Below are 26894 nucleotides of genomic sequence, written 5' to 3' on the forward strand. Positions count from 1 at the left end.
ACGAGACCCGCCATAGGCTCTGGCTCTAATTGCTCCTAAAGCAGATCTTATTTAAGGCAAATGAAATCCAGATACGGCGGGGCTTACAGAGCAGCGAGTTTCACCACTCCCCTGCCTGGCCTTAAGCACACAGAGCTGTGTTTCCATAACAAAAGCCATGTGTGTGTGTTATTGTTATCATTACAGAAATCATAGTTTGTGTTCTTTAGGCAGCTGAGTGCGGCTTTGGAACTGTTTCCATGAACATGCCATACTGATCTGCAGCCTGTATGCCTAGTTTAACTGAGACAGTGTTAAGTACCTATATGTGTGTGTGTGTGTGTGTGTGTGTTTGCGTGTGTATGTGTAAGGATGTACAGATGTCAAACGAAACCTTAATCTAAATTCAGGGATTCCTCCAGAGATAAACGGACAGTCAGATGTTGCTCGGGGCAAGAAGCCACAACCTTGCTGCAGGTGGATACAAACACACACACACACACACACACACACACACACACGTATATACTATACCTGTGTCTTTTTTTTTTCGGTTGTCCGTTACACACATGTCTTTATTTCTGCCGAGCATCAGGCGAACACAAACCTCCAAGCTGATGATATTTCTGCCTGAAGCTCTCACGTAGAGGACAAGGTCTTGGAGAACAGTAAAGCACGCTCTGGAGTTTGTGATGAGTTACATTAAAGAAATTTCTTGAAAAATGACTGTGTTTATGGATTTTCTTTTTAAAGTTTGAATAAGAAAATTATCGTTTAATTAATTTCTGTTTTTGTTGGTATAAGGATTAACCCAGTAATCCATCCAGGATTAGGGGACTGACCTCATAAAAATGAGTTTAGGTGAATCTGGATTTTTTATCTGCATGGAAAGTGACTTTTGAGAATCAAACCCACAACCTTCCAGTTGAAAGACAACTTGCTCTACCACTGAGTCACCAACGAAATGGCAGAGTCTTGGTGAAACAGACAAAGTTATTAATCGTAACGGCATTTTGCGAATCAAATCCCTACAAAATGGTCAGTCTAGGTTGATCCACCAAAGTTTTATTTTTAATTTTTATAATATTTGCCTTTTACCCACATGGAAACAGTGTTTTGGGAGAAATAAACATTACTTTTTTTGAAAACGAGTCCCAGAGTGGAAAAATCTCCAAACACTACCCTTGTGTTTTTGTGTTTACAACTCATACAGTACTTTTGGAAAACGAATGGCAAACTTTTTTAAAAAAATAAAGAAAATATAGTATCAGGAAATTTCTATTAGTGGATTTCTTTCTTCATTTTTGCACCCCTTTTCCCTGTCAATCCACTGCTCCACACCCCTGTCCAGTAGGTGGCGGCAGTGCACTGTTCAGCTGGTTTACCAACCACCATTCACACCTGAGGACGAAGAAAAACCCGAAGTTTATCGCGCTGCCCCGCCCCCCTAGAAGCAGACTCACGTGTCAGCAGTGTTAACAGTGTTAGCATTGTTTGTTTGTCACAGAGTGGGAAAGGTTCGCCGGAGGTCCCGCCAAACAGTTTGTGCGTTTACTGTGCGTCACTGACGACTCAGTAAGTGTTTAACTGCCATGTTTGTCACTGTATGATTGATTCATTGTTTGTGTTTAGTTGTTAGCGTGTGTGCTAGCGGTTAGCACGCTAACTAGCTTAAGTGCCACTAATGTTTTTTTATTTTACTGTTGTTTGTGTTAGTTAAACTCTTGTGTTCACTTCAACTCTGGCTATATAAACAGAAAATTATTTTTTTCTGGTAATTGTGGTACTTAATTAATAAGTAAAAAACGTATATATACACAAATATATGTATGTATATACACAACATCACAAAATTAGTTTTTAAATCACTGTAAACATAAAACGTAGTCCAGGTCCGAAAATTAGAGTTATTATTATTATTAATTATTAATAAATTGTGTATAATTCGAAAAAGCAGGAGCATCAATGGCCTTACTGCTCGACTTTTGATTTAAATGGAACACACCACTAATCTGTCGCTCTTTGATTGTTTGTTTTTTCTGCACAACTCATACTTCCTCCATGACTTTCCCATAAGCCTTATATGTGTAAAAATCTCAAATGACCTGTTTGTGCTCCGGTTTTACTCGTATACATAATTTTGTAGTTTTGTCCAAACCTGAATTTTTTTAGTTTAATAGAGCCATTTTCTGTCATCATGCATCTATATTATTTATAAACACATGAGCTACGCTGGTCAAGTGCTGCCCTTTGGGGTAAAATGAACGTGTATTTCTCATCCATTCACCAGTAAAAGCAAAACTTTCCTTCATTCTACAGTTTTAAACTGGAGTAACTTTATCAACAGCCCTGCAAACTGTTGCCACAAGTGGGCGACTGTATGTCCAGAGGACACAAAATGATGGAAGCAGTGTGAGTAAAAAGTTACTGTATTTTAAAAAAAAAGTCTGTCTGTCCGTCTGTTGAGTATGTTTCCATATGAGATGCTGTTTATGAAAAATCCCAGGAAGTCGTACATTTCTGGAATACTCAAACCACCTGTTTGGCACCAACAGTCTGTCCATTGTCAGAGTCGCTTAAATCATAATATTACTTCCTCACAGTGAGCTTTGGTTTGAACAATGACTGAACCTCATGACCGGGGGGATACGACTAAAGCTGGACTGCTTTATCGGATGATATTTCCCATTTTTTTTTAAAACAATTGATCATTTATTGATCATTCAGTTATTACAAATTATGCTTTTTTTGTTCTCAGAGATCTGGTAAATGTTGCTAAGTCACTAAAACTCTATATTTCACTTGTTTCATGTATTCAATATGTCTATTATACATTTTTTAAAATTTGAAAATGCTATATGTAATTGCACAAAACAAGACATTTGTCATAATTTTGAGGTTTTGGAAACACTGATCAAGAGGTCTCTCACACACACATCTGTATCTCCATAAAACGGATTTCATAGTGCGTTGTTTGCTGATTCAGTTGTTTTTTTATTGTTTTCTGACATTTTATGGATTGAAAACTAATTGGTTAATCAAAAAAATTATCAATCAGGAAATTGTTAGTTGCAACACTAAATTAAATTATTGTGACATTTTATGAACCAAACAACTAATCGATTAATGGACAACGCCATCGACAGATGAATCAGTTGCAATGGAAAGTAAAAATGTGTGATTTTTTAACATGGACACTTTTTTCTCAATAATAATACATTGTTTTTTCATTAAATATTATATATATTATCTGTGGTTTTCCTCTTAAAGTTTTGTCATATATGGAGATAAATCAGTTCTTTAGTGTACAGTACTGTGTTGGCGTTCTTCACGTAAATGTATGTGTCTATAGCTTCACTGTGACCTCTGGATCTAATGAGCTGTGTCAACAATGCTAAAAGCTAATATTTGTAATGGCTGAGGGAAATATTTGTCGCCTCCATAATGAAAGAAAAACACAGGGCTTCAGTTTTAAATGTCAGGCTGCACATGTCATGTTTTTATTTACCTTTTATAGTGCCTCAGTGTGACTCAGTGTCACAGACTGTGGCACTGAGAAATGAGAAATTAATAAAATTAAGTGTTTTGTTTGTGTCTTTTTATATGACATTAAGGCACACACACTTCTCTTTAAACTGTTGGGGACAAAAACATTTAAAAAATTCCAAGTCAGTGTATAAGCCTATCTTTTGTCATTCAATTTTATTGTTTTTTTCTTGTATTGGTGGCTTTTTTTTGAGTAAAATATAATTTTCACATAATTGAAATGTGGAATCTGAATCAGCAAACAACACTGTGAAATCTGTTTTTTGGAGATACAGATGTGTGTGTGAGAGACCTCTTTGCGACCTTTTCTGGTATAAATACATGACCTTGTTGGGACCAGTTATCCTCATGGAGACCAAAAACCCGGTCTTAATGAAACAGAACCTAATTTCTGAGGAATTTGTTACCTTTCGGGCTGAGGTTTGTAAGTGGTTATGGTTAAAGTTGGCTATAACGGTTTTGTTACGTTTGTCCATATGAATGGAAGTCACCTCAGTGTCCTGAGAAGAATAGCACCAGAGCAGGAACGTGACACAGGACGTTCTTGACTGGAAAAGTCACTTACTATAAGTGGACAGTATTGTGTGTTTGACGCGTTCCTAGAGCACAGCTCTCATTAAGTCATTAAGTGTAACCTACGTTTCCCACGTTGATTCCCAGTGCTGTGCTGAATTCAACCTTCACACACTCACAGACAACAATGACACACACACACAGACAGAGTCTCCTGGGAGTTTCTATTAGTAATGAAACAATGATTCCACCTGTTCATGGTCTATGTTTAACATGTATCACCAGACATGTCCCAAAGAATGAAGCATTGTTACTGCATCACCTTATACAGTATGTTTTTACATGTGACCACAACAATATAAGATGTGAAGGCATCCCATTATATCAATGATTATATTTTACAGGAAAGAGATTTGTTGGGGAATGTGTGAAGTAGGTGAACCAGGGCTTTAAAATCAAGAATAAAGGAGTCAGTGTCAGTATTTATGTCTGGGAAACTGAAAAAATTGAAGATCACATGAGGTGCATCAGTGTCGGCTCATCAAAAATTGATTTATTGCCACATCGCTACCTTTTAATAACCTGTAATCTCAAAATGAACTACAACCACAAATGGTTTCATTTTTTAATCTTCTTACGCAGTGACAAATTTCTCAGAAGTGTTTATTATCTTTAAAGTCTCTGTGTTTTATTAAGACAAAACTACTCACGATGTTGCAGGATTGTAAATATTTAAATGTAAATACAAGGGTGTGGTACAAACCACTAGGGGCTGATGGGGGAAAAAAACATGCCCTGCAGATTATACAGTAAATGTTAAAATAATACACTAAATAAATAAAACAAAATAAAAACCTAGCAGCAGCAGTATAAACAAAACTTAGATTAAAATATGGCTCAATATTTTCCATAATCAAAATGTTTGAGCATTTCACAGAAAAATGTGCCTAAAATCTATTATTTGACTGAATATTGATTTCAATATGTACATTAATGGTCTTTTAGTCATACACGTGAACATTCACACACTTCATGTTAAACAAGAACACCGTATTCACTGCTGTTACTTGACATGAGTAGGGCTGGGTACCGAACTTCTGTTCTATTATGGCACTGACCGAAATGCTTTGATACTATCGGGTATCGAAACATGCCTTGTTTTACGATCCTAAGTTTCGATACCTTCGGAGTTAATCACGTGATCAAGATCTGATAATGCTGCCGGTGATTGGCTGTAACGTTACAAGTGGTTGTGGCGTGCAGGAAGAATACAATGCTGTTATGCCCACACACTGGGTTCACGTGTATTTGTATTTTGTATTTGTTAACTACACGTAAGTGTGTTGTGGCGAAAGGGGCTAAAAATGCCACCGAGGTCAAAAGTGTGGCTCCATTTCAATAAAAGTAATACTAATATAGTGCACGACGCACTGTGTTAAATAAATATCGCCACTAAGGCTGGCAACGCGACAAATTTAACGAAACACCTGAACGCGCATCGCATCAACCTCAGAGCAGAAAGTTTCTCAGTATTTGAATGTAAGAAGAGCGGAGCGCGGCCATCCACCTCCTCTCAACCACAGCTCTACTGTGGATGTTACAGAGCCAGAGCGGCCTGATTTAAAATCACCACCAGACTCGGCTTCATCCAGGACGAGTACAGACGCTGCTGTGTCGGAATTTCAATAGGTAAGTTTACGTGTTGTATGTTTGTTTACTTAAGTTAACGTTACTGCAGCGTAATATGTGCTTTAACTGGGATCCATGTAACGCTAACTTAAGATATTAGTGTGTAGTTTTATATTATGGCTATATAGCTAACTAAATGAAAAGCTAACTAAAGATACACAGTAACTGATGAAGCTTAGCCTGTTAAAATCTATTGCATCAGCTGTTAAACAGCTCACTGTTATGTTTATCTTGTCCTCACAGTGACCTCTGACCCTGATGTGAGGAGGAGGACAAGGCCAGTCAGTGTGAATCTGTTCACACTGACAATAAGTGAATGAGAAAATTAGTAAAGAAAAACAAGACAAGTGCCACGGTCACAACTTTATTGTTAAAGGTTTGCAGCCCTTTTCTACAGTGGAGGTGAGTAAACTGTTGTTATTGTTGACCAGTTAAGCCTAGATGATGTTTTTTGAACAATAATAATAATAATACAACCATGTTATTGTTATGTTTTGTGTTCTGATGTCAAATAGGGAGATGATAAGACATCGATTTTACCTCTGTAAGTTTCTGAGATCCTTAGTGAAAATGACTTGTTACTTGTTTGCAATTGTTCTTTTTGCACTAAAAAAATGGTGTAGTTAATTTTTTTTATGTAAAAAAACTGCATTGAGTGTAAAAATGCCAAAACTGAAAAATAAAAACTAAAGATGGATTTTTGTGTATTGTAATTTTCTTTTTTAGAAATGATATTGTAAAACTGGTATCGAAAAAAGTATCCATCAGGAACCGGAATGAGGGTATCAGTATTGGTACCGATATCGAAAATTTTTGATTGATACCCAGCCCTAGACATGAGAAAAAACGATTTGATCGTATTAGTGACAGAACGTATTCAACAATATTTCCTTAGTTCATGATTTACGACATCCCCTCAAAGACCACATAAAATATATGATGCATATTTATTACCTGTAAGAAAACTTTGATTTAAGCGTCTCCCTGCTTCTCTGTGTGACTGTGAAGATCCCACAAAGACCAGCAGGTTTAATGTTTGATTGCTTGTTGTTGCTCAACATCCTCAGACATCGTCATATCAGAGCCACAGATGAGGAAACTGTTTCGCGTTTGATTTTCAAACACAAAGGCAAAAACAAATCATCTGCGTTTTGATATTTTCTCATGGATTTTTTTGGAACATCCTTACATGTCCATGAACCTGCAGTGTGCTCTTCACAGTTGTGACAGTAGAGGTCGCCAAAGACACAACCGTTCCAGGACTGGTGTTTAAACACAGGTGTGCCAAAGAGACTCATAATTAGTTGTATTTAATGAGTAACTGATGTGACATCAGTGAGTCATGGCATTGTTTGTCATGAGTGAGGATCTGCAGCTCGTCACGTACCTGCTCATCAACATGTCATGTCATGAGACCTGTTTATACAAACCTTAAAATGAACTGTGAAGTCATAAAAAAATGACTGTTCTCTCAAGAAAGGGTTTTGGTTTGTGGATGAATCAATAATCTCTATTTGCAGATTTGACAACCAGAAAGTTCATGAAAATGACTCCTAACCAGTGCTCAGCTGATTTATATGTATATATATATCCATATATGTATAGATAGATCTATACATATAGAGATATATATCAATTATATTCATTTTCATATTCTACAGACTGAAGAGAACATCTTTGTTTCTTACAGATCTGCACAAATATCATATGGTCTTCATTTTAAATGTATTTCATTTTAAAAAATGACTTCTCTCGTTCCCTACACTTTCACTGTGTATTTAAATTATACTCACGGCAGTGTCCCCCACGCAAGTCAGGAAGTGCAGCAGTTCCCTGACCTCACTTTTGAATCTGCAAAACCTTTATTCTTCTAGGATGCAAATTGCCAAAATGGACAACCAAAAATGGTTACAGTCGACTTTTTTGTCATCTTGGTCTATAACATCTTGCCACCAAGTTTCGGGAAATTCAGTGGAACTCCACTTTGCCTCTGTTTGCACCTTAGGGGGCGCTAAAGAGCCCTTGAGCAATGCAGACCTGACCTGACCTCCATGCAAGTCTCAAGAGTTTTTATGCACGTTAACCATAGCAAACCATGGATGTAATAATAATCTGAATGATAACAATAGGTTCCTTGCACAAATTCGTGCCAGGAGCCGTTTTGGCCCCTGTCATTCGTGGCTCGGGCCCTAATAATTTGTGTTAAGTAATGCAGGTCAGATAGAACGGGAAGACAAAAAAGATATGCCTGTGTGCTTTAGGTTGGGTTTTAAAAACTCACCGCAGTGTTGAACAGAACGTCACTTGCGCTCTCTGTCTCGTCTCCCCTGTGACTCGCAGCGATAAATCGGTTCAGCTGTGATGCGTTCACTGACGCTCGGAAAAAAAAATCCGCTCACTCACAGCATTCACATTGCCCTGTCTCTAATAAATGGTAGGGACAATTTGGCCTGCTGCAAATATTGTCGTCCACATACAAACCTACGCCCTTGGTTTTTAGTTATATTTTAACAAACCCCAATTTCATTATTTTTAGTTATTTATTTGGCATTTTGTGCGTTTTTTTTTAAAATTGTTGGTTAATTCGAAATCTGTATGAAAAACGTACGAGTAAAATCTGAGCACGTCAGTATGAGAGACTGTGTGTTATTGGCTGCCATTGACTGCTATAGACATCAATTCGACCACTGCTCTGAAAATGGAAAATTAGATACTTAATGTTGACAGATGTTGCCGTTTGTTATAGTATGTGCATGAGGAGGATGTGCATATGCTTCTTTATCTGTGTGTTAGTGTAAACATTTACATCACTTGACTTTCCATCACTCTGATGGATGAAGGAGACAATTATAAAGCTTTCATAAGGAGGGAAAAAACTAACTTGTTTTGACAACCAGTTCTAATCCAGTTTTTCAATTCTTTGTGATTTTAGGTGAAGTTCTTTGAATAAATAAATAAATGAGGTATTCACAAGTAAATTCTGAGCAAAAATTGATTCTGTTTAAATTCTGAGAAAAAGGTAATTATTCTCTTTAAAGTCTGAGAGAAAAGTAATTATTCTGTTTAAATTCTGAGAAAAAAGTCAGAATTCTGAGAAAAGAAATCAGAATTCTGAGATTAAATTCTTGGAAAAGTCATTATTCTGAGCAAAAAGTCATTATTCTGAGATGAATTTATTATTCTGAGATTAAATTCTAAATAAAAATTCAGAAAAATCTCAGTGGCGTGTGAGAGCCTTGTTCTAAATGCTGAGTCGTAATCTTTGAATGTCTCTAGATTCACGAATAATGAATTGGTTCATTATAAGTAGAGTTGGTGAGGATTCTTTTAGCCCTTTGTTTGCAAAATGTCCTTTTGACAAACGTAGACTGCTTTTTATTTTGTGTTTTTTGCTAAAAACGTGAGTTCTTCACCTGCTGAAGGCCACTTCACCTCACTGTAACTGCTATAAGTGTGATTGTCTGCTGCAACTCATTCCTCATGATTTCACAACCCTGGCTGCAACAAAGAGAGTATCTTAATTGCTCTCTCTTTGACGTCGCTGTGGGGACATGTCAGGACTCCTCCCCTCACCTGCGTTCATACATCATGCCGCCTGCACAGGTGACACTTTAATTGCACATTATTGGATAATAAAGTGAACAAGCCCTTGACCAAAAAAAATGACATTTAAAGCCTTTAATGTGGTTTTATTTCACTGGTGAACTATTGTTAGGTAACATTCTCACAGAGAACATTACTGTGAAATTGCTGTGTTTTTCCGTGACCTACGCTGCTGCACACGTATGACGTGGTACATGTTACCAAGCAACACAGAAACACAGGGAGAGAGAGGGAAATAGTTACACTTGCTCCATCCAAGTGTAAATAGACATGGGCCATTGCAAGTGCTTGAATTTTGTTGCAACTAAGAAGTTATGCTGTGTTCACACCGGATGCGACACAACGCAAGTTTGTTTTTGCGTGATATTCATGCCGGCCAGGCCAAGCGGTGTGATAGGTGCAGCAGATGCACCTCAAAACTGCGTCTATTGCACAGCGCGTTCCCACAGGTCCTTGAAATCCTTGTGAATTTTGAAAAAAACAAAATTCAAGGCCCTTGAAAGTTTTTGAAAATGGCCCTAAATAGACTAGGGCTGAAATCAACCAAAGAAATTCATGGTCGACTGAAGCCCTGAAATTTCGACTCGGCTCTAAAAGTGTTTTGCATCTTGTGCGTCTGTGTGTCTCATGCATGTCCTTGCACAGAGCAAGCTCAGCTTCGCGGCTGAGACACAAATAGATGCCGTTGTTGCGGGCGAGTGCCCGAATCAATGATTATCTAAAACTAAAACATTGAAATATGCCAATTCTTTATGTATATTCTTTTGAGTTTATGTACTCAAAACAGACGGAGCAACATAACGAAGACAAGTTAGCTTACTGTTTTTATATGATATGTTTGTAGTCGAGCTGTGATATGCAAACTGTGGCTGGCAAACTTTGCATTTGACTTTTTTATCACCATCTATTTTTGTAAAATGCTGCCACACTGCCGATGTCTTTGACATGGATGTTGGAGGAGGACTGACTGTAGCTCAACATTAAATAAAACCACCGGATGTTCTGTAGTCTTTCTGTATCCTGTGGGTTGGGCTGATCCAAAATACTGGGGGGTGTTCTCTGAAGACACGCTGTGATCTGTGGAACATGGGTGCTCTGTAAACACCCCTATTAGCACTTGGTACATTCCTCCAGATGAAATCAAATTAACCAAAGACTGTATGAAATTAACACGACAAAAAGTCGACTTATCAGAATTTGAGTCGAACCAGGACGTATCGACTGATTTATCGACCATTCGACCGGGACTTTACAACCCTAAAATAGACATGGGTCATTGAATTTTGTTGCAAGAAAGAAGTTACATTGCGTGCACCAGCATTTGTTATACTGTGTTCACGCCACGATACGCATAACAGACGCGTGTTGAGCTTCTCCAAATGACGTAACGTACTTGCCAGCAGCAAGACTCCACTCAGGGAACATTTTTTGTGTGTGGACACTCAGAGCTGTAAAAATGTCTGCAGAGAAGAAACCGTCGTCTTGTGTGGTTTCACAACACACTGTAAAGAGCCGGACACAACTTGGTGACCTCCCAAAGTTAATGGTGAAACTCACCACACTGTGTCCGACTCAGTATAGTTATTGTTGTGAAACAACAGCTTTGGTTGATGGTAAGAAGAAATGCCAGTTACTTCTGTTTAAAATACGGTGACTTGAGACCAGCACTCCCATCGTGTCACAAAATGTACAAAATGATCCCACTGCGTGACAGATATTTAGGTAAATGTTACGATGCCACCTACTGTTCCATTCCCTGCGTTCCTCGATGTACGTAGACTAGGCCTATGCAGGACAAACGTGGAGTCATAATCACTAATAGTGTTGTGGACACTGTCCACTGTCTGTCTGTCTCTCTCTCTCTCTCTCTGCTGTTGACGTGATATTCTGTGCAGAACAATGAGTGAGTAAAGTTAAAAACAAAAGAGAGAGCAAATGACTACGTGATGTCTGGGAAATGAAAATTCTCAGATCTCTGTCTCACCAAAGACAAATGACAAAGCCTGACTTTGACCCAAGATCTCAAGGACAATCACTTGTCCAGATGCAGTGGACACCATGGACGAAGACACTCTTACAAATTGTCCTCCCATTTTAAACTGTGTCAGCACTTTCTGTCCTTGAATTTGATGTCAATCAAGGTGTGGGATCCTGTGTATGTAATTAGAGCTGCAACTAACTATTTTTTATTTTGTTTGGAAAATGTTGATTGTTTTTTCCCAAACCTTGAAATAGTTGATGTTCTCAAACTTCTTGTTTTGTCCACAAACCAAATTTTTTTTTGTTTTAATAAATTCTTTGTCAAACGGAGCAAAGAAACCAAAATATATTAACCTTTTAAAATCAGAAAATGTAGTTGTATGTATGTGTGTGCTTGTATAGGGGATAACGTTGAGCTGTTATGATTAGGCACAAGCCAGCATGCAATTTGCAAATGATTGCCCTTTTCCTAAATGAGAGGGTAGGCCTTCTTCCTCTGCTGCTGCTGGAGACGAGCTGTGGGGGGGGCAGAAGAAAGAGCTCTGGTGGAAAAATGGAAAGTAAAAATAGAACTGCCGCACCACATAATCACTTCTACAACAGGATAAAAATAGACAGACAAGCGTGGTCCTCGAAAAAAGGGTGGTGGGGGGGTGAGTGTAGTGGTTGTAGCGGTGGTGGTTTGGGGTGGGGGGGCCTGGGGGGGCCTGGGGGGACCCCACATGTGGCATAGACAGCGAGAATATTTGAGTCATTTTCTCAAGGCCGGTCATTATGTCGTGTGTTCTTTTTGAAAACTTGAAATAGCAAATAAAATCCACCGCAGGATCCCTGCTGGAATATGTTTATGTGTCAGAAGTCAGAGAGGTTGACATTAAACAACACTGTCTGTCTGTGTGTCCATGCTTTGATAATAGCAGCTTGATCCACGAGGATGTAAATCACATGACGCTGGTTGTACTCAGTGCTTGTAATTTCACCAGAGCCACATGAATCCTTTTGTTTTGTATTATTTTATTTTATTTTATTTTATTTAAGCATCATGCAGTCATGACTGTGTGGCTTTTAAACACTTTGTTTGGGGTTCACTCAGGAGCTGAGAACCTGTTTCATGGTGTGTTCACACTGGACGTGAGCGTCGCTGCTTCATGTGTCCTCATGGGGGCGCTGCTCAAATGAATGAGGGGAAACTTGGGTTTAAGTTACTTGGCTGAAGAAGAGGGAGTTTACAGTGGAAGCTACGTTGAGAGATACTGCATCCGTGTTCAATACATAGACTTTATGACCTTTGACCTTTCTCTATGTTGTGAATAAACAGAGAAATGCTGCATTTTTCATGTTAACGTTTTGTTTTCTTCAGTTAGGGGTCGAGACTGAGACAAGACCAAGACTTTGAGGGGTCGAGACCGAGACAAGACCAAGACAGAGGCAGTAAAAGTTTGACGTGGTCCCAGCCGTCTCCGTTAGCGTCACTTTGCAGAATTTACACGTTGTGCTATTTTTTCTTTTGGAGGTATTTACACTCAAAAAGTGGTCTCGAGACCGGTCTCGTCTCGGACCAATCTCGAGTACTACAACACTAGCAAAAGCTCCATCAGCTTTGTGTCTCAATCTGGTCCTTGGAATAACCACTGATTTAAAATCTGGGAATCTCTGGCAGTAAATTGGAGAAAACCCATGCCAACTCCATACAGAAAGGCCCTATGTCGAACCATTGTGTCCCTACAGTGGACTGGTGATCTATCCAGGGTGTGACCTCGCCTATCGGCCAATGTCAGCTGAGTTGGCATAGTGCCCCCCGTTACCCTCACGTGGAGGATAAATCGGTAGAGGATGGATGGACGTCCTCTGCATTTCACCCTTCATCTTCTAGGAACCTTCCTAGAACTGAGGAAAATCAATGGGGGTTGGGTACCTTGCTTGGGTTTCCCAGTGTCAGTACACCCATAACATAAGAAGGAATAGGGATCACCTCCAAATTCTAATAATTTCAGTCTTGGGCCATAACTTACAACCCCCAATTTCTATTTTATCTTACTTTTTAAATACAAAATGTGTCTTAAATATTTGGAATAATGCTGCTGAAAAAACAGGTAGCCAGTGTTGTGAAGAACTGGTCTACAGTCTCTGTTACTGAACCAACACTGGCCTTTAAAGTGTCAAATTCACGACTATAACTGCTTACAGTTATGGACAGTTGACTTCACATGGTGCATTTCACAAGCTTCTGACATTGTCTCAACATGAACTAATTTTTTTTCAGCAAGTGGGACAAAAGGCGGTTGACCCGCTGCCAAAATAAATTCCTCAGGAAAGATTGAGGCCAACAGTGAAATACTCCCACAGAACATAACTTATCAAATCTCTGAGCGCTACAGAAATGTCTTTGGATTACTTTGACTGGATTATGTTCTTATGGTGATTGTGTTGGATGTTTGTGGTAAAAATGCTGGTGCACCCAACACAAGACACTTTGGTTATTCATAGTAAACGTTGGTGGTTTTGGTTAAATGTGACTAAAGTGAACAGCGTCTGAAGTCACTGTATCAAACCGCCCTGTTATCTTTTTATGGAGTCTTGACTGTTAACCATGCAGAGAAAATCGGTTGGCTGGTTTTTTGGTTTGTTTTTTAGACAATAGTAAGTTCTCTTTTGGTAACCAGTTTCAGCGTGTATCTTCTCCCTTCCTCAGAACTGTCACCCGATGTTAGGTGGTCACGTGCCTTATCAGACGGGATCCTTCTGTCAGATTGGACGGGTTGACCGCGCCTCCTGCTGTCCGGTTGCTCCCCCAGGATGGCCCTCCAGGTGTGTGACAGCATGTACGCTCCCTCATCCCGGTTCATCATCCTGTGTGCATGTTTCCTTATGTCCACTGTCTCCATGAGCCACCCATTGGTATCAGTTTTCTTCTGCGCGAATAACTCTGGCCTCTTCCCAATTCATTACGTGGCTCTCTCGTTTGCAGTGATCTGAAATGGCTGATGGGATCACATTGTTTAAGGGGGTGTCCATAAGTAGTTGTAATAGTTGGACTGTTTTATTGGAAACCAGGAAGAGACGGTGCATATAGTCAATTATTCCATGTGGTCAGAATAAGAATTGGTATTCAGTATTTTGACGGCTAAAGAAATTGACTTTTTCTTTTGACTTTGACTTTATTCATATCAGAATCCTCCAAAATCCTGGAAAAAATGAATCACTTTTGGGAACTTTAGAGCCTCCGTAATTCTTTGACTTTGAAAACAAATTTGATGCAAAAAGTGTTTTAGAAACAAATTTCTGTGAATTAAATGAAAGTGGAGTTAATGCAGTTGGATGCTAGCTCAGATGTGTGAACAATCTGTGAACAATTCACTGATACAGTGATGTTTAGTCTCAACGCGTCATGTGACTTGCCAATATGTAAATTACCAATATGTCCTCTATTAAGTTGATAGCAAACATAACCTGGTTGCAATTAGGGTTTTGTGTAAAACAACTGCTGGAAGTTGTTTCCACTTCTGGAGCAGCTCCAGTGGACATGTGAGACACTGCAGGGACGTGTTGGTGATGCGGCAATGAGGTGCGTCATCTTCATCATCATCACGGGAATAAAGTTTCTTTTTGAGGCAGATGGAGAGTGTGAAAGTGCTGGCAATGTCCACTTTGGAGCAAACCATTTTGTGGAAATTATTTATATATCCAGTGTATTTTACATGGGTTCCTTGAAGGCCTGCAGACTTTGGCAGTGCAGGGAGGGAAGAATAACATCCTCACAGTTTCCTCACTGTGAGATATTCAAAGTAGCTTGGCTTCCAGTCACACACCAACAAACACACATACGTTTTAGCATCTATTCTTCTTAAAACACCATTGACTTCCATTAATTTGGACGGCCTCACCAAACCGTTATGTACCGAACCTTAATTGTAACCAGTCAATGCCCAACCCTAACATTAACCTAACCACAATTCAAATCTTGGCTCTAAAGTTAACTCAGAAATAAGCTTATGCCTATTAAGGACCAGCTTTTAGTCTTCATGTGGACTACTTGTCCTGACAAGGTCAGTTTTTGTTTTGTTTTTTTGCCAGAAAAAAGTCCTAAAGAAGAAAGAAATACTTCCACACTAATACATTTCACTGGAACTAACATCTGTGTGTGGTCTTAAACAGAATACAGGAGTGAACCTCAACTTACTGGTTACATTAGGAATTTAAATAGTTGAGTTCACCAAAAAAAAATCCAGTAAATATAAGCCTCTGCAGTTTGTCAGTAATATGTTACCAAATAGAACAAAAACAGTTTTGTACTTGTGTTTGAGGAAATGGTTTAACTATCAGTTAAACCGATTTGCCCATTTGGTCTGTTAGAAAAAGGTGGAAAAATTGAATACTGGTAGATATAGATATAATATATATTTAGATATAATACTGTGCCCCCAGAACATTCTTCTTCTTTTGGCTTCTCCCTTTAGGGGTCACCACAGCAGATCTTCAAAAAAACACTGAACCAGGGTTGTGCTTAACTTTATCATGGGTGTATGTTTGGGGCACCAGATATCTTACCTGGTACAGCGGGGGACCATAATGCCAGGATCAGACTACATAAATCCAGGCCGATTTCTAAGACCACCTGATTATTACGTCGATACGAACGTCGCTACGAACTTGCGTAGTGTCATGAACAATGAGTGGTCAGGGTCATATTTGACATGAAAGACCAAATATCGTGTAGTCTGATCCCAGCATAAGGCTCTGGTTTCATTTCCGCATTCTGTCTCGGTGCAACGTCTTTCTCCCTCTTATGACCATCATGATATTCTGGTCGCTTGGATTTAATTTGATTTTATGGCTGTAGAATTGTCCAAGAATGTTCAATGATTGAGTTCTTCTGCCCCCCTTTTTCCAAGATGACTTTCACTTTCTATATCTGGCAGTTATTCAGTTATTTAACCGTTTAGGAAGACGCTGACATCACAAACGTGTGAGGCGCCAGTGAATCTTGTCTTTGATTGGACAGTCGTTCCGCAGAAGTCCCAAGGGCTACTGTAATGACACGTATATGGGCGCAAAGCTCTTATTTCTCTGCTTTCTGGTATCTATCAACCCATCTTCTACCGCTTTATCCTCCACACGAGGGTCATGCAGGGGTGCTGTGCCAATGTCAGCGACGACAGGACAGTAACAGAAGGGTTAATGCTCACTCGTTCCTAACAATTAAGAAAAATGTTTTAAATATTATAAAAAAAACAGACTGTCGCGTTAACTGCTCTTATATATATATATATATATATAAAAAAACAACACAAAAACCACTTTGTTTAAACCAGTGGTTCTCAAACTCTTTTATTGCTTTACACATGCTTTAATTAAAGCTTCAGTTTCAGTTGACAAGTTTGGCACAATGTAAACGACATTCATTCATATTTAAAACATTTATATTTGTGTGCAATGAAATCACCACGGCAAACCTGTGGCCGGGAGGTGTTCTACCACAGGAACATTTAGAGAATTTAGAGAATGGAATTTTAAGTGCTAGACAATAGGTTAGGGCTTCTTTCATTTAATGAGAAGGGGGGGGAAATGCAATTTAAGTTCACTCAGATCACTCAGAACCACACCAGAAGTCAGCAAAATGAAAAAAATAAAGAAAAATAACAAGAAAAATAACACTAATCAGTAACAGATTAGTGTTATGGTTAAGGTTAGGTTGATACTGCATACTGCAGTCACATAACATGTGTTTCCACTGAGTAGAAGAGTTTGGTACGGCACATATTTTTTAGTGTTTCTATTAGGAATATTACCAAGATAACCAGCCCCAACTGTCCCATTCTTTGGCACCCTTCCCTTGGGGTACCAGAGTAAAATGGTATGGTACTGTTAGACTAGTATTCAATCTTGTTCTCCATTGTCGTCACACCGGTACAACGTCACGTTGTGTATCTCACTGAAGCAGCCAACCCGCCTACAGGTGAAGGCAAGCCTGACCCAGGGCTTTACCGTTCCAAATCATACCGTACTGAACTTGGCCGTACCACTAGCAATAGACCAGGATCCAGCTGAAAGCACTGGTAAGGTTTGCTACCATATTATATGACGGCAATCATCTGCTTTTGGTGATGAGAAATGGGGTGAACCAGGGTGTGACCCTGCCAATCCCAGCGGCCCCGCAACCCTCATGTGAAGGATAAAGGAGTAGACGATGGATGGATGGATGCTTAATAAAGTAATGAGAAATGTGATGTTTGGTTATGGCAGTGCGGGGTGTTTGGATTTCCTTCCATCCATCTTCTACCACTTTATCCTCCACATGAGGGTCACGGAGCGTCGCCAATCTCAGCTGACAGAGGGTGAAAGGCGGAGTCACATACTGGACTGATCACCAGTCCATCACAGGGACACACAGAGACAAACAACCGTCTACTCTCACACTCACACCTACAGTCAATCTAGAGTGTCCAATTTACCTAATCCCCATATTGCATGTTTTTGGACAGTGGGAGGAAACCGGAGAACCTGGAGAAAACCCACACACACATGGGGAGAACATGCAAACTCCATGCAGAAAGGCCCTTCTTCTGACCGTGAGACGCAATCCCGGGTCTTCTTGCTGCAAAGGCAAGCGTGCTAACCACTACACTGACTGTGTGGCGTGTTTGTATTTATTCAAACAAATTATGGGTCGTTATGGGTCGTGAATTTGTTCAAGCTTGATTTGTTTTGAACAGAAAGTGAGAGCCCTAGTCTCTTGTGAGTCGTGTTTGAGTTGACCTTTACACCCCTGTGTGACTCGCATGTGAGGGTTTTCCCCCCTTCAAATTCACCATGTTATCTCCGTCCAGGAAGCTGATTAGTGATGCTGCAGAAACGTCAGGGGAGATGAACACAACAGAGTTTTTGACATGTTGACAGTCGGCTTCCTCCTGCACTCCATCGTAATTTGGCTTCCCCTCGATCCACCAGATGCCGCTTAACGGCAGCCAAACCAAATTCCCTTTTAACTCGACCCTTGTGGTTCCCGTGTTTTCGTTGCATGGTCCCCACTCAGCCGTCCCCTGTGTGAAACAAGCCAAACTACTACACAGTCCCACACATAAATACATTTATACAAACCCATCTGGGTTCATATAGCAAACTAATATTATCAGCTGTAAAAGAAATCATAGGCTCATGCTGGTCAATAATAAAACACACAGCTGCATTTCTCACACTGGCTGCAGCTACAATTTAAAGTTCTCTTCTTCTCTCTCCAACACACACCCTCCTTTCTGTCTCTTTTGTTTCTCCCTCATCCTCCTCTTTTATGTTTGCCATGTCAGAAACAAACACGTCGGTAATATTTGGGTGTATGCATTTCGTATACCCGGCGGCTCACTTCAGTCGCACATGTTATTGTGTTGTGCTGCTTATAATTCTAGTTACTTACACAACAGATTAAATGGCCTAATTAGTTTTTAGGTACATTGCGTTATTTCATTCCAGCTCACGCTCACCTTTGTCCTCCAACTGTGACTTCATCTCCTCTTCTCCCCTTTGCGAAATCACATTCCATTTAATGTCACACGTCAATAAATACACACTCATGCATGGAGACAATTTACCGTTCCCCACAGATCAAAAACACACAATAATCCATCCATCCATCATCTACCGCTTTATCCTCCACCAGAGGGTCGCGGGGGGTGCTGTGCCCATCTCAGCTACATAGGGTGATAGGCGGTTCGCCAGTCCATCACAGGGCCACACACACATAGAGACAAACAACCATTCACTCTCACACTCACACCTATGGTCAATTTAGGGTGTCCAATTGACCTAATCTGTTACACACAATAATAACATATTTAAAAAGGTGAAAAAGAAAAAAGGGAGTGTGTAATTTTGTCAACCCCACTTTTCGTCTCGGAGCAGAAAAGCCTGTCATATGTTGCCATGTCCCTTTTGGCAATATATCTCTTCAATTTCTACCGATATCTCTCGCATTTCTTATCCAGACAACGTCAAAGTCTGCACTGCACACACCGGTGCCCTTAGTGAGTCACCTGCCAAGTTTGAAGCCAGTCTTGCTAATCGTTTTACAGTCTATTGGTGCGATGGGTGAGGAAAGCATTGCTTTAAGCAATTTCTACAAATATCTCTTGCATTTCTTATCCAGACAACGTCAAAGTCTTCACTGCTTCACTTAGTAAGTCACCCACTAAGTTTGAAGCCTGTCAAGCAACTCTTAATGAGGAACAGACTGGGGAACAGAAAATCGGATGGTGCTGCACGACTCGACTCGCTATCATTTTTTTGTATTACATTTTTCATTTTTCCATATTTTTCCATTAGCGATACTACCTGGTATTTTGAGCCAATACTATACGTGACATCAACTGACTGGAAGAGTCATGAGTGCGAAAAGAAAAAAGAAAAAATACTTAAAAATCCTGAAAACCTGCGTTAATCTCCTACATTTAGCAAAGGAAATGTCTAAAATGTCAATATTTAACAGAGGAGTCTGGTGTATTTATTTGCCAAAACCCGGCGATTCTGAGCCCAATCATGACCACGTTCAGTGGTATTTCAGTTCAGTGACTGTGTCAAGACAAATTATTTTAATCCACTGATTCTAATGATTCAGTTACACCCAAAGTAAGTCACTTGTTTGTGTGTTTGTGTCACGTAGAAAACAAAGTCACGGCAGTTTCCTGCAGCCGTGCGGTGATGACCCCACCAACGTTGAGGAGTTACGATATTGCAATGGAAAACCAAACAAACCGTGTAGAGTTGTGTTGTGCCGTGCCGTGCCGTGCCGTGCCGTGCCGTGCCGTGCCGAGCCGAGGACCATGTAGTGGAAAAGTGCGTCACCTGCCAAGTTTGAAGCCTGTCAAGCGACTGTTATTTGAGGAACAAACTATTTCCATTGTGCTTTTTGAAATTTCCACTGCTATTTCTTATCTTCACTACAATAAATGTTGCACTATATGCACTGGTGCCCTTAGTCAGTCACCTGCCAAGTTTGAAGCCTGTCAAGCGACAGATAAACGGAATATCCGTTGGTGCCGTTTGAGGGTGGAAGTGAAGTTTCAAGCAGTTTCAATCGATCACTTGAATTTCTTATCTTAACGCTGTTACTGGGGCCCTTGTAGCTCATGTGCTGATCCGGTGCATGGTAAAATACAGGACAAGTAGTTCTGGTTTGGCTAAGTCGGTATGATTTATAACGAGGGGTTGGCAGACCTAGGTTGTTCTCACTAGTGTGAGAAAGAAAAACACCTCTAGTGTTCATGTAATTGGGTACTTTTTAATTGGCATTTGTCAAAGAGTAAAGCCTGCGGGACACTGTTGGCCATGAGACAGTAAAAAAACACAGTTGGCCTTTTTGTCTGATTCAGCACGTAGAACTGGTGTCGCCATTCTTTGAAGCGAAAGATCATGGTGAGCCAATTGGTAAATTATAGGGTAATCTGAAAGAGGGTGTATGAACCTGTGGGTGGAACTCGAGAGCAAATCCTACTTTCTTTTTACTTCAATTTGGACAAGAAAACAACTATGACATGTTTTCCCTGGAGGGATCATCAGTGTGATAGCCAAATGACAAGATGGACGCCACCAAATAGGTCTTACTCATTGCGTTTACATGCATGTAAGTTTTCTTAATGTCATGTTAGTCCAACTAAAATCAAACCAGTTTTAGTTGGACCAACATACCTGCATAATGCAACTCATAATCCCATTACTCCTGCATGTAAACACATAGACAGACTGGAATCTGTTCTGCGCACGCACCAAAATTTCCTCCCCTGTTCTTTGACCTGGAAGTAGAAGGAGATGACGTATAAACTGCAGAACTGTTGCTGGGAAAGAACAATCAACATGATGGTGTCAGCAAGAGAGAACGATTTAAACGCGATGTAAAGGTCAACAGGAAACTGATTCAATGGATTTTCTCCTACGCATGTATACTTGGACTTGGCAAGTTGTCCGATTGACTGACTGGATTGCACTACGGCCTTGGCTCGATTGAACCGTGCGTGACATTTTCGTCCTTTCACAGAAAAAAATCCAACATTGTCCCCAACACATGCCAATCGGAAGCAACGCCCCATTTGGTCATCATTGTTTACTGTCGCTCCACTGTCTCTCTGTCCCTGTGAAAGCTGTAAGATAACATGCGTGAGGATAGACAAAACAAAAGAATGTTTACAACTGTAACACAACGCTCACTTTCCAAAGATTTCTACCACTTTTCAACCAGCAAATCTAAATGTGTGTATGTTCACTGGGGAGAGTGGTTAACCTAGCATAATGCAGGGATTAAATAACGTTACATATGTTATATATTTAAAAAAGAAAAAGAAAAAAATAAATTGTACTGTGGATGTACTGACCCACGTGTGCGCCCTATTTTGTGCACATGTGACATTCTGTTTGACATAGTTCTAATTTTATTTTAAGAACACTATTATTCGATAGAGGGAAACAAACCTTGACCCCTCCCTGTCAGACAACCACAGGCCTGTTTACAAACTTTAAAACAGTCACTTGTTCCACTTGTTGGAATACTGGAATAACAGAAGAGAATTTTTGTTTTGTTTGTCTTGGACCTTAGTTCAGCATTCAGTTCAGCTTGATCAACACATTCTAATACAAAGGCCTCATCACCTGTTTGGCATTTCTAGGGCGGTGTTGGAGTGGTTCTCCTTTGTATCAGTGTCAGTGTGTGAACATGTGTGAGACACAGCTGTGTTGCCATGTGCTGTTCCTCAAAGATCCAGCTCGCGACCCATTTTATTCTCTATATTTGTGCTTCAACTAGAACAGAGCTCCATATATCACAGGATTCGGTTTGTTTACGCCGCCATGATGGCAGGAAAATGTGGTGCAAAATACAACCCTCCTCAATGAAAGTGTTTAAGTAAGGTAGGAGCCAATACTGCATGTCCTAATACAGTGTCTTAAGGATAATTGCAACATCTATACTCAAAAACATCTGTAAATCATTTTAATTACAGTAGTTTCCAATCATAAGAATATCACAGAAAGACATGGCTTTACTATTACCACAGATGTAATGTATATTTGAATGTTAAAACGATTTAATGAGAGAAAAGAAGCTTTACGTGTGATCAATAAATTCTGTGATACAGCTCTAACAGGTTGTGAATGCTTCAGTGGACCTGAATCAGTTACTGACAGTTTCAAGCCATCAGAGTTCCTCGCACTCTTTTAATCCACGGAGATCGAGCAATATATTGCAGAAGATATCTGACCCTTACAACGCCCCCTGCTGCTTCTCACCAGGGGGCTTTATAAGGGTCAGATACCTTCACCAGAATGGAAACAGCTGGAGCAAATTTTATTGCAGACCTGGAGTAGACTGACATGTTCAACTTTTTGATAAACTTCCCTGTATCCTGTTCTGGAGACCCTTAAACATCGCAATAAAAGCATGTAAGATAAGCAAGATATTGAAGTTAGCTAGATTCTGATCGCTGTAGAAACAAAACCTGTTGCCTGTGAATGCCCATAGCACCATCTTTTATGCTCGCTTTATGGCAGACATTGCTGTCCTCAGGATCTTTTGGGATTTGGTGAGACGTTTTCCTCTTTGTTTGTTTCCAACTGCTCTTCACATCTTCCTTTTTTATGAATACAGCTGACAAAAATACAAGTTGCCCCAACATATTGCGTGGTATATGTATGCCGTGAATGTTTACTACTAGCACTCTACTGATTGTTACATGATAAGTATCAAAAAGTTCTGTTGGCAAAAATAGTTTAACTGATATAAAGAAATCAGGGATGTAGATATTATTGGGGCACCAAGTTCCCCGGAAATTACTTATGACTCAAACACTAGGTCCCTCTTTTGCAGCAATAACAGCTTCCACACTTCTTCTTGGTAGGCTTTCCACAAGGTTTTGAGGTTTTTTCGATGTGAATTTGTGTCCATTCATGCTGTAGAGCATTGATGAGGTCAGGCACTGATGTTGGAGATGAGAAGGTCTGGCTCACAATCTCTGTTCCAGTTCATCCCAAAGGTGCTTGATGGGGTTAAAGTTCAGGTTGAGGTCTGTGCGGCACAGTCAAGTTTTTCCACACCAAACTCTAAAGTCAAATCATGTCTTTATAGTTGTTGCTTTGTGCACCAGTACAGCCATGTTGGTATAGAAAAGGGTCTTCCTCAAACTGTTTGCTGAAGCGTTAAGATTGTCCTTCATTGGAGATACGAGGCCTCAAGCACAAAGACTGATTGAAACACTTGATTTCAATACTTAAATACTTAAATACTTTTGACCATATAGTTTATATCATTATCAATTATCGGCCCAAACTGCCGATATATCGGCATATCGGATATCTACAAAAAGTCCAATATCGTGCTCCCCTAAAAGAAATGGATAGCAATCAGTTTTTTGTAGTAAAATGTCGTGATCATTGCTGCCGATGAACTTTTCCCGGCCATCAGGCAAGATCTCAGGTTTTAAATACAGACCTTTTGGGGCACTCTGCATAATCCGGGTGTGTTTTTTTTTGTCCAGACCTGTAAGTTTTTGATGTTCATGCTGAGATGCTGACTTGATCTCGTTTCTTTCACCTCAGTCAAACACAAAAGTCTCTGTCAATAAAGAAATAAGGAGATAAAGTCCTTACAAGGTCTCCAAACTGTTAATCACTATGTCTGTTTGTACATCATCCAGTCTCCTCTTGGGCCAGAAAGGCCAGACATGTCTGACAGCATGATAATCTGCCCAAAATCCTTTGTATCATAAATCTAAACTGTAAAGTTCCTGGGATTAAAACGTGACACTAAATGGTTGACGTTTCTAACCTGCCGTGTAATCACATGGCAGCGTACGTGACCACATGTGAGTCAGACGCACAGGGATTACCAAATGCTGCAGACCAAAACAAATACCTGCACAATGTGTCAGGTATTCCATTACTGCCCTGAGTAAATCACCTGCCGTCGTTTTGTGTGGTTTAAAAGCAAACAAGCAAACAAAATGGTGCATTCTGGTATACAATTTATTTAGTAAAAGTGCACAATTTATGCTGAAAATGTAGTAAAATACACAATATATTTAGAAAATGTAAAAGTGCACTATTTAGTAAAAGCACACAATATATTTAGTAAAAGTGCACACTATATTTAGTAAAAGTACACACTATATTTAGTAAAAGTACACACTATATTTAGGAAATGTAAAAGTACACTATTTGGTAAAAATACACAATATATTTAGTAAAAGTACACACTATATTTAGGAAATGTAAAAGTACACTATTTGGTAAAAGTACACAATATATTTAGTAAAAGTGCACAATATATGCAGGAAATGTAAAAATACATAAATTATGTTGGAAATCTAGTAAAAATACATAATTTATGTAGGAAATGTAGTAAAGGTACCCAATTTATGCAGTAAATGTGATAAAAGTACATTTATTACAAGTACATAATATATGCAGGACATCATTTATTTGGTAAAATTGCACAATTTATGTAGGAAACTGTAATGTGTCTTGATATCGATGGATGCAGCTCTATTCATATACACGATTAACCGAACACATTTCAACAACAACAACACTGTTGTGTAGCAAATGTTGTGAGAGTCTGGAAACACATTTCAAAACCTGGGACAGTTTTAACTCTGAGTAGAACATATTGTATCTGTTTATCAGCTGTCATAGACTGTTTTGTTTGTGTGTGTGTGTGTGTGTTGTGTGTCATCATAGTAAAATGTGGTGACACTGGAGGAGGAGGAGGGATCTGCTGTGGTGAGATCAATCACTCAGACAATTCTGAGAATTCTGCCAGGTGTTAAAAGGCGACGTCTTTGAATGTTTTCTTGGTGAATGCAGAGATTAAAATGTGCTTAAATAAGAAAAACACTTTGAAACAACATCATGAAGCACCTGAGAAAATATAGAGCTCTCGAAGAAACTTGCCCCACCCCTCTCTTGCATTTGCTGTCACTTGTACTATTATACCTGCTTCGTATAAAACGATGTAAAAGAAAATCTCCCCATCATCTTCATTTATTGACATTTCTCGTAAAGTTTTCACATCGTAGGCTTCCCTGACAGGAAGCGTCGTTCCCGAGACGCCACATGGCCACACTCTGTTGTGCTCGTACACAGCTGTGATGTCACTTTGTGAAATAAGATTTTTCTGGGCTTTTTATGGCCTTTACAAATATGAAACTCCATGAATTAAAAATATAGAATATAAAGATCTATAAATGCCTGTTTCCATGTCTATTTTTTTTGTCCAAGTCATTTCCTGAAACGATGCCGAGTTTGCGGTAAACTTTTACAGAGGCACAAAGAAGGAGATTGTTTATGTTGTGTTCCGTTTCTATGTGGATAAAAACTTCTGTATTTCAGCCAAAAATAACATGCCTTGCTCAGAGGAACCTCATCCCTTGAGCTGTCTAGGGAGCCCTCCAATTATTAGCCCAATTCCCTTCCACTTGGCCATATGTCAATGCCAAAAGCTAACACCTAACAATAAAACATCCTTTTTTTTAACCACTAGAAGTCTCTCACGCAAACAGTGAAGCAGTTTTGGTGACTTTGAGATTATTACAAGTTCTAAAACAAAAACAAAAACAGTCTCTGGAGCTTTAAAAAGACTCCTGCTTGGTCACATCATTCACCACGATGGTCAAAAGTGCCACCGCTATGCAGATGACGTACAGCTCTATATGAGCACACGTCAAACCACTGAGGTGGGGAACAAAACCAGAAGTAACGATAAGTGGAAGAACAGGAGTGGGTCTGACTGAGGTCACCCACTACAAATCTACATTTGACAACACTAGCTGTCAGTCACACTGTGTGTCAGCACGTAATCTTCTGTTGAACAAAATGGACATCATTCTCTGCTCTTTCCTCCACCTCCTCTCCCCTCCTCACAACTACCCAGATTCTCCCGTCATTCTCGCGCTCCTTCTTTCAGCAGTGTGTAAAAATGAAACCTGCTCTGAAGCCAAACGGAAAAGGAAAACTTAGCTCTGACTAAAAACCACAATTTGGTGAATGTGATTGTATAGGGGAAAGTGTGGAGGGCCTGTATCCTGGAAACCGTGAGAAAAAACATCAGCTTTCCTACTGCCTTCACTTTACCCTGTACGTTCCCCTCTTTAGTGATCACACAACCAGATGATGCCTGATGATGTCTGATGCCACCATCACGGTGACCAGATCCCAGTCAAGTACATGAGGGACAGAGACATACGTTTTATGTGGGACACGACATTGTCTATTTAACTTACACAGGACAGAGTGCAAGTAAACGCGTGAGGTCCAAACTCCCAGCACATTTTTTATATCTTGCTCCAAAACAAGGCAAATTCCTTGTATGTTTTTGACTGTGATCTTGTCTTTGCAGTGGTTAAAGGTCTGAACTGCAGCAGCGAGGACGTCACACACACGACTCAGTCTTTCACCAGGAGAAGCAGCTCACTGGTACGTGTCGTCACAGAAACACACGTGGCTTCAAAAACACTTTGAAAGAAAAGGAAAAAACAAATGACTCCTCATTTGGTGTTACAAGAACATGATTAAATTTACTCTAAACCGTATTAGTAGCCTGTAAAAAAAAA

At 39.7% G+C, this 26894-nt stretch overlaps 1 long non-coding RNA gene across 2 annotated transcripts; it reads left to right on the forward strand.

The window, feature by feature from the left end:
- Positions 1-1440: 1440 nt before the first annotated feature.
- LOC131465982 (uncharacterized) lies at positions 1441-26894 on the forward strand. Of its 2 annotated transcripts, none has more exons than XR_009241364.1 (4): positions 1441-1554; positions 2299-2391; positions 14003-14118; positions 26681-26894. It is a non-coding gene; the product is annotated as an uncharacterized LOC131465982 (long non-coding RNA). The 2 variants fall into 2 exon arrangements; XR_009241363.1 differs by lacking the exon at positions 26681-26894 and adding an exon at positions 26437-26582.

This window comes from Solea solea, chromosome 9 (assembly GCF_958295425.1).
Source record: "Solea solea chromosome 9, fSolSol10.1, whole genome shotgun sequence".
NCBI classification, from domain to species: Eukaryota; Metazoa; Chordata; class Actinopteri; order Pleuronectiformes; family Soleidae; genus Solea; species Solea solea.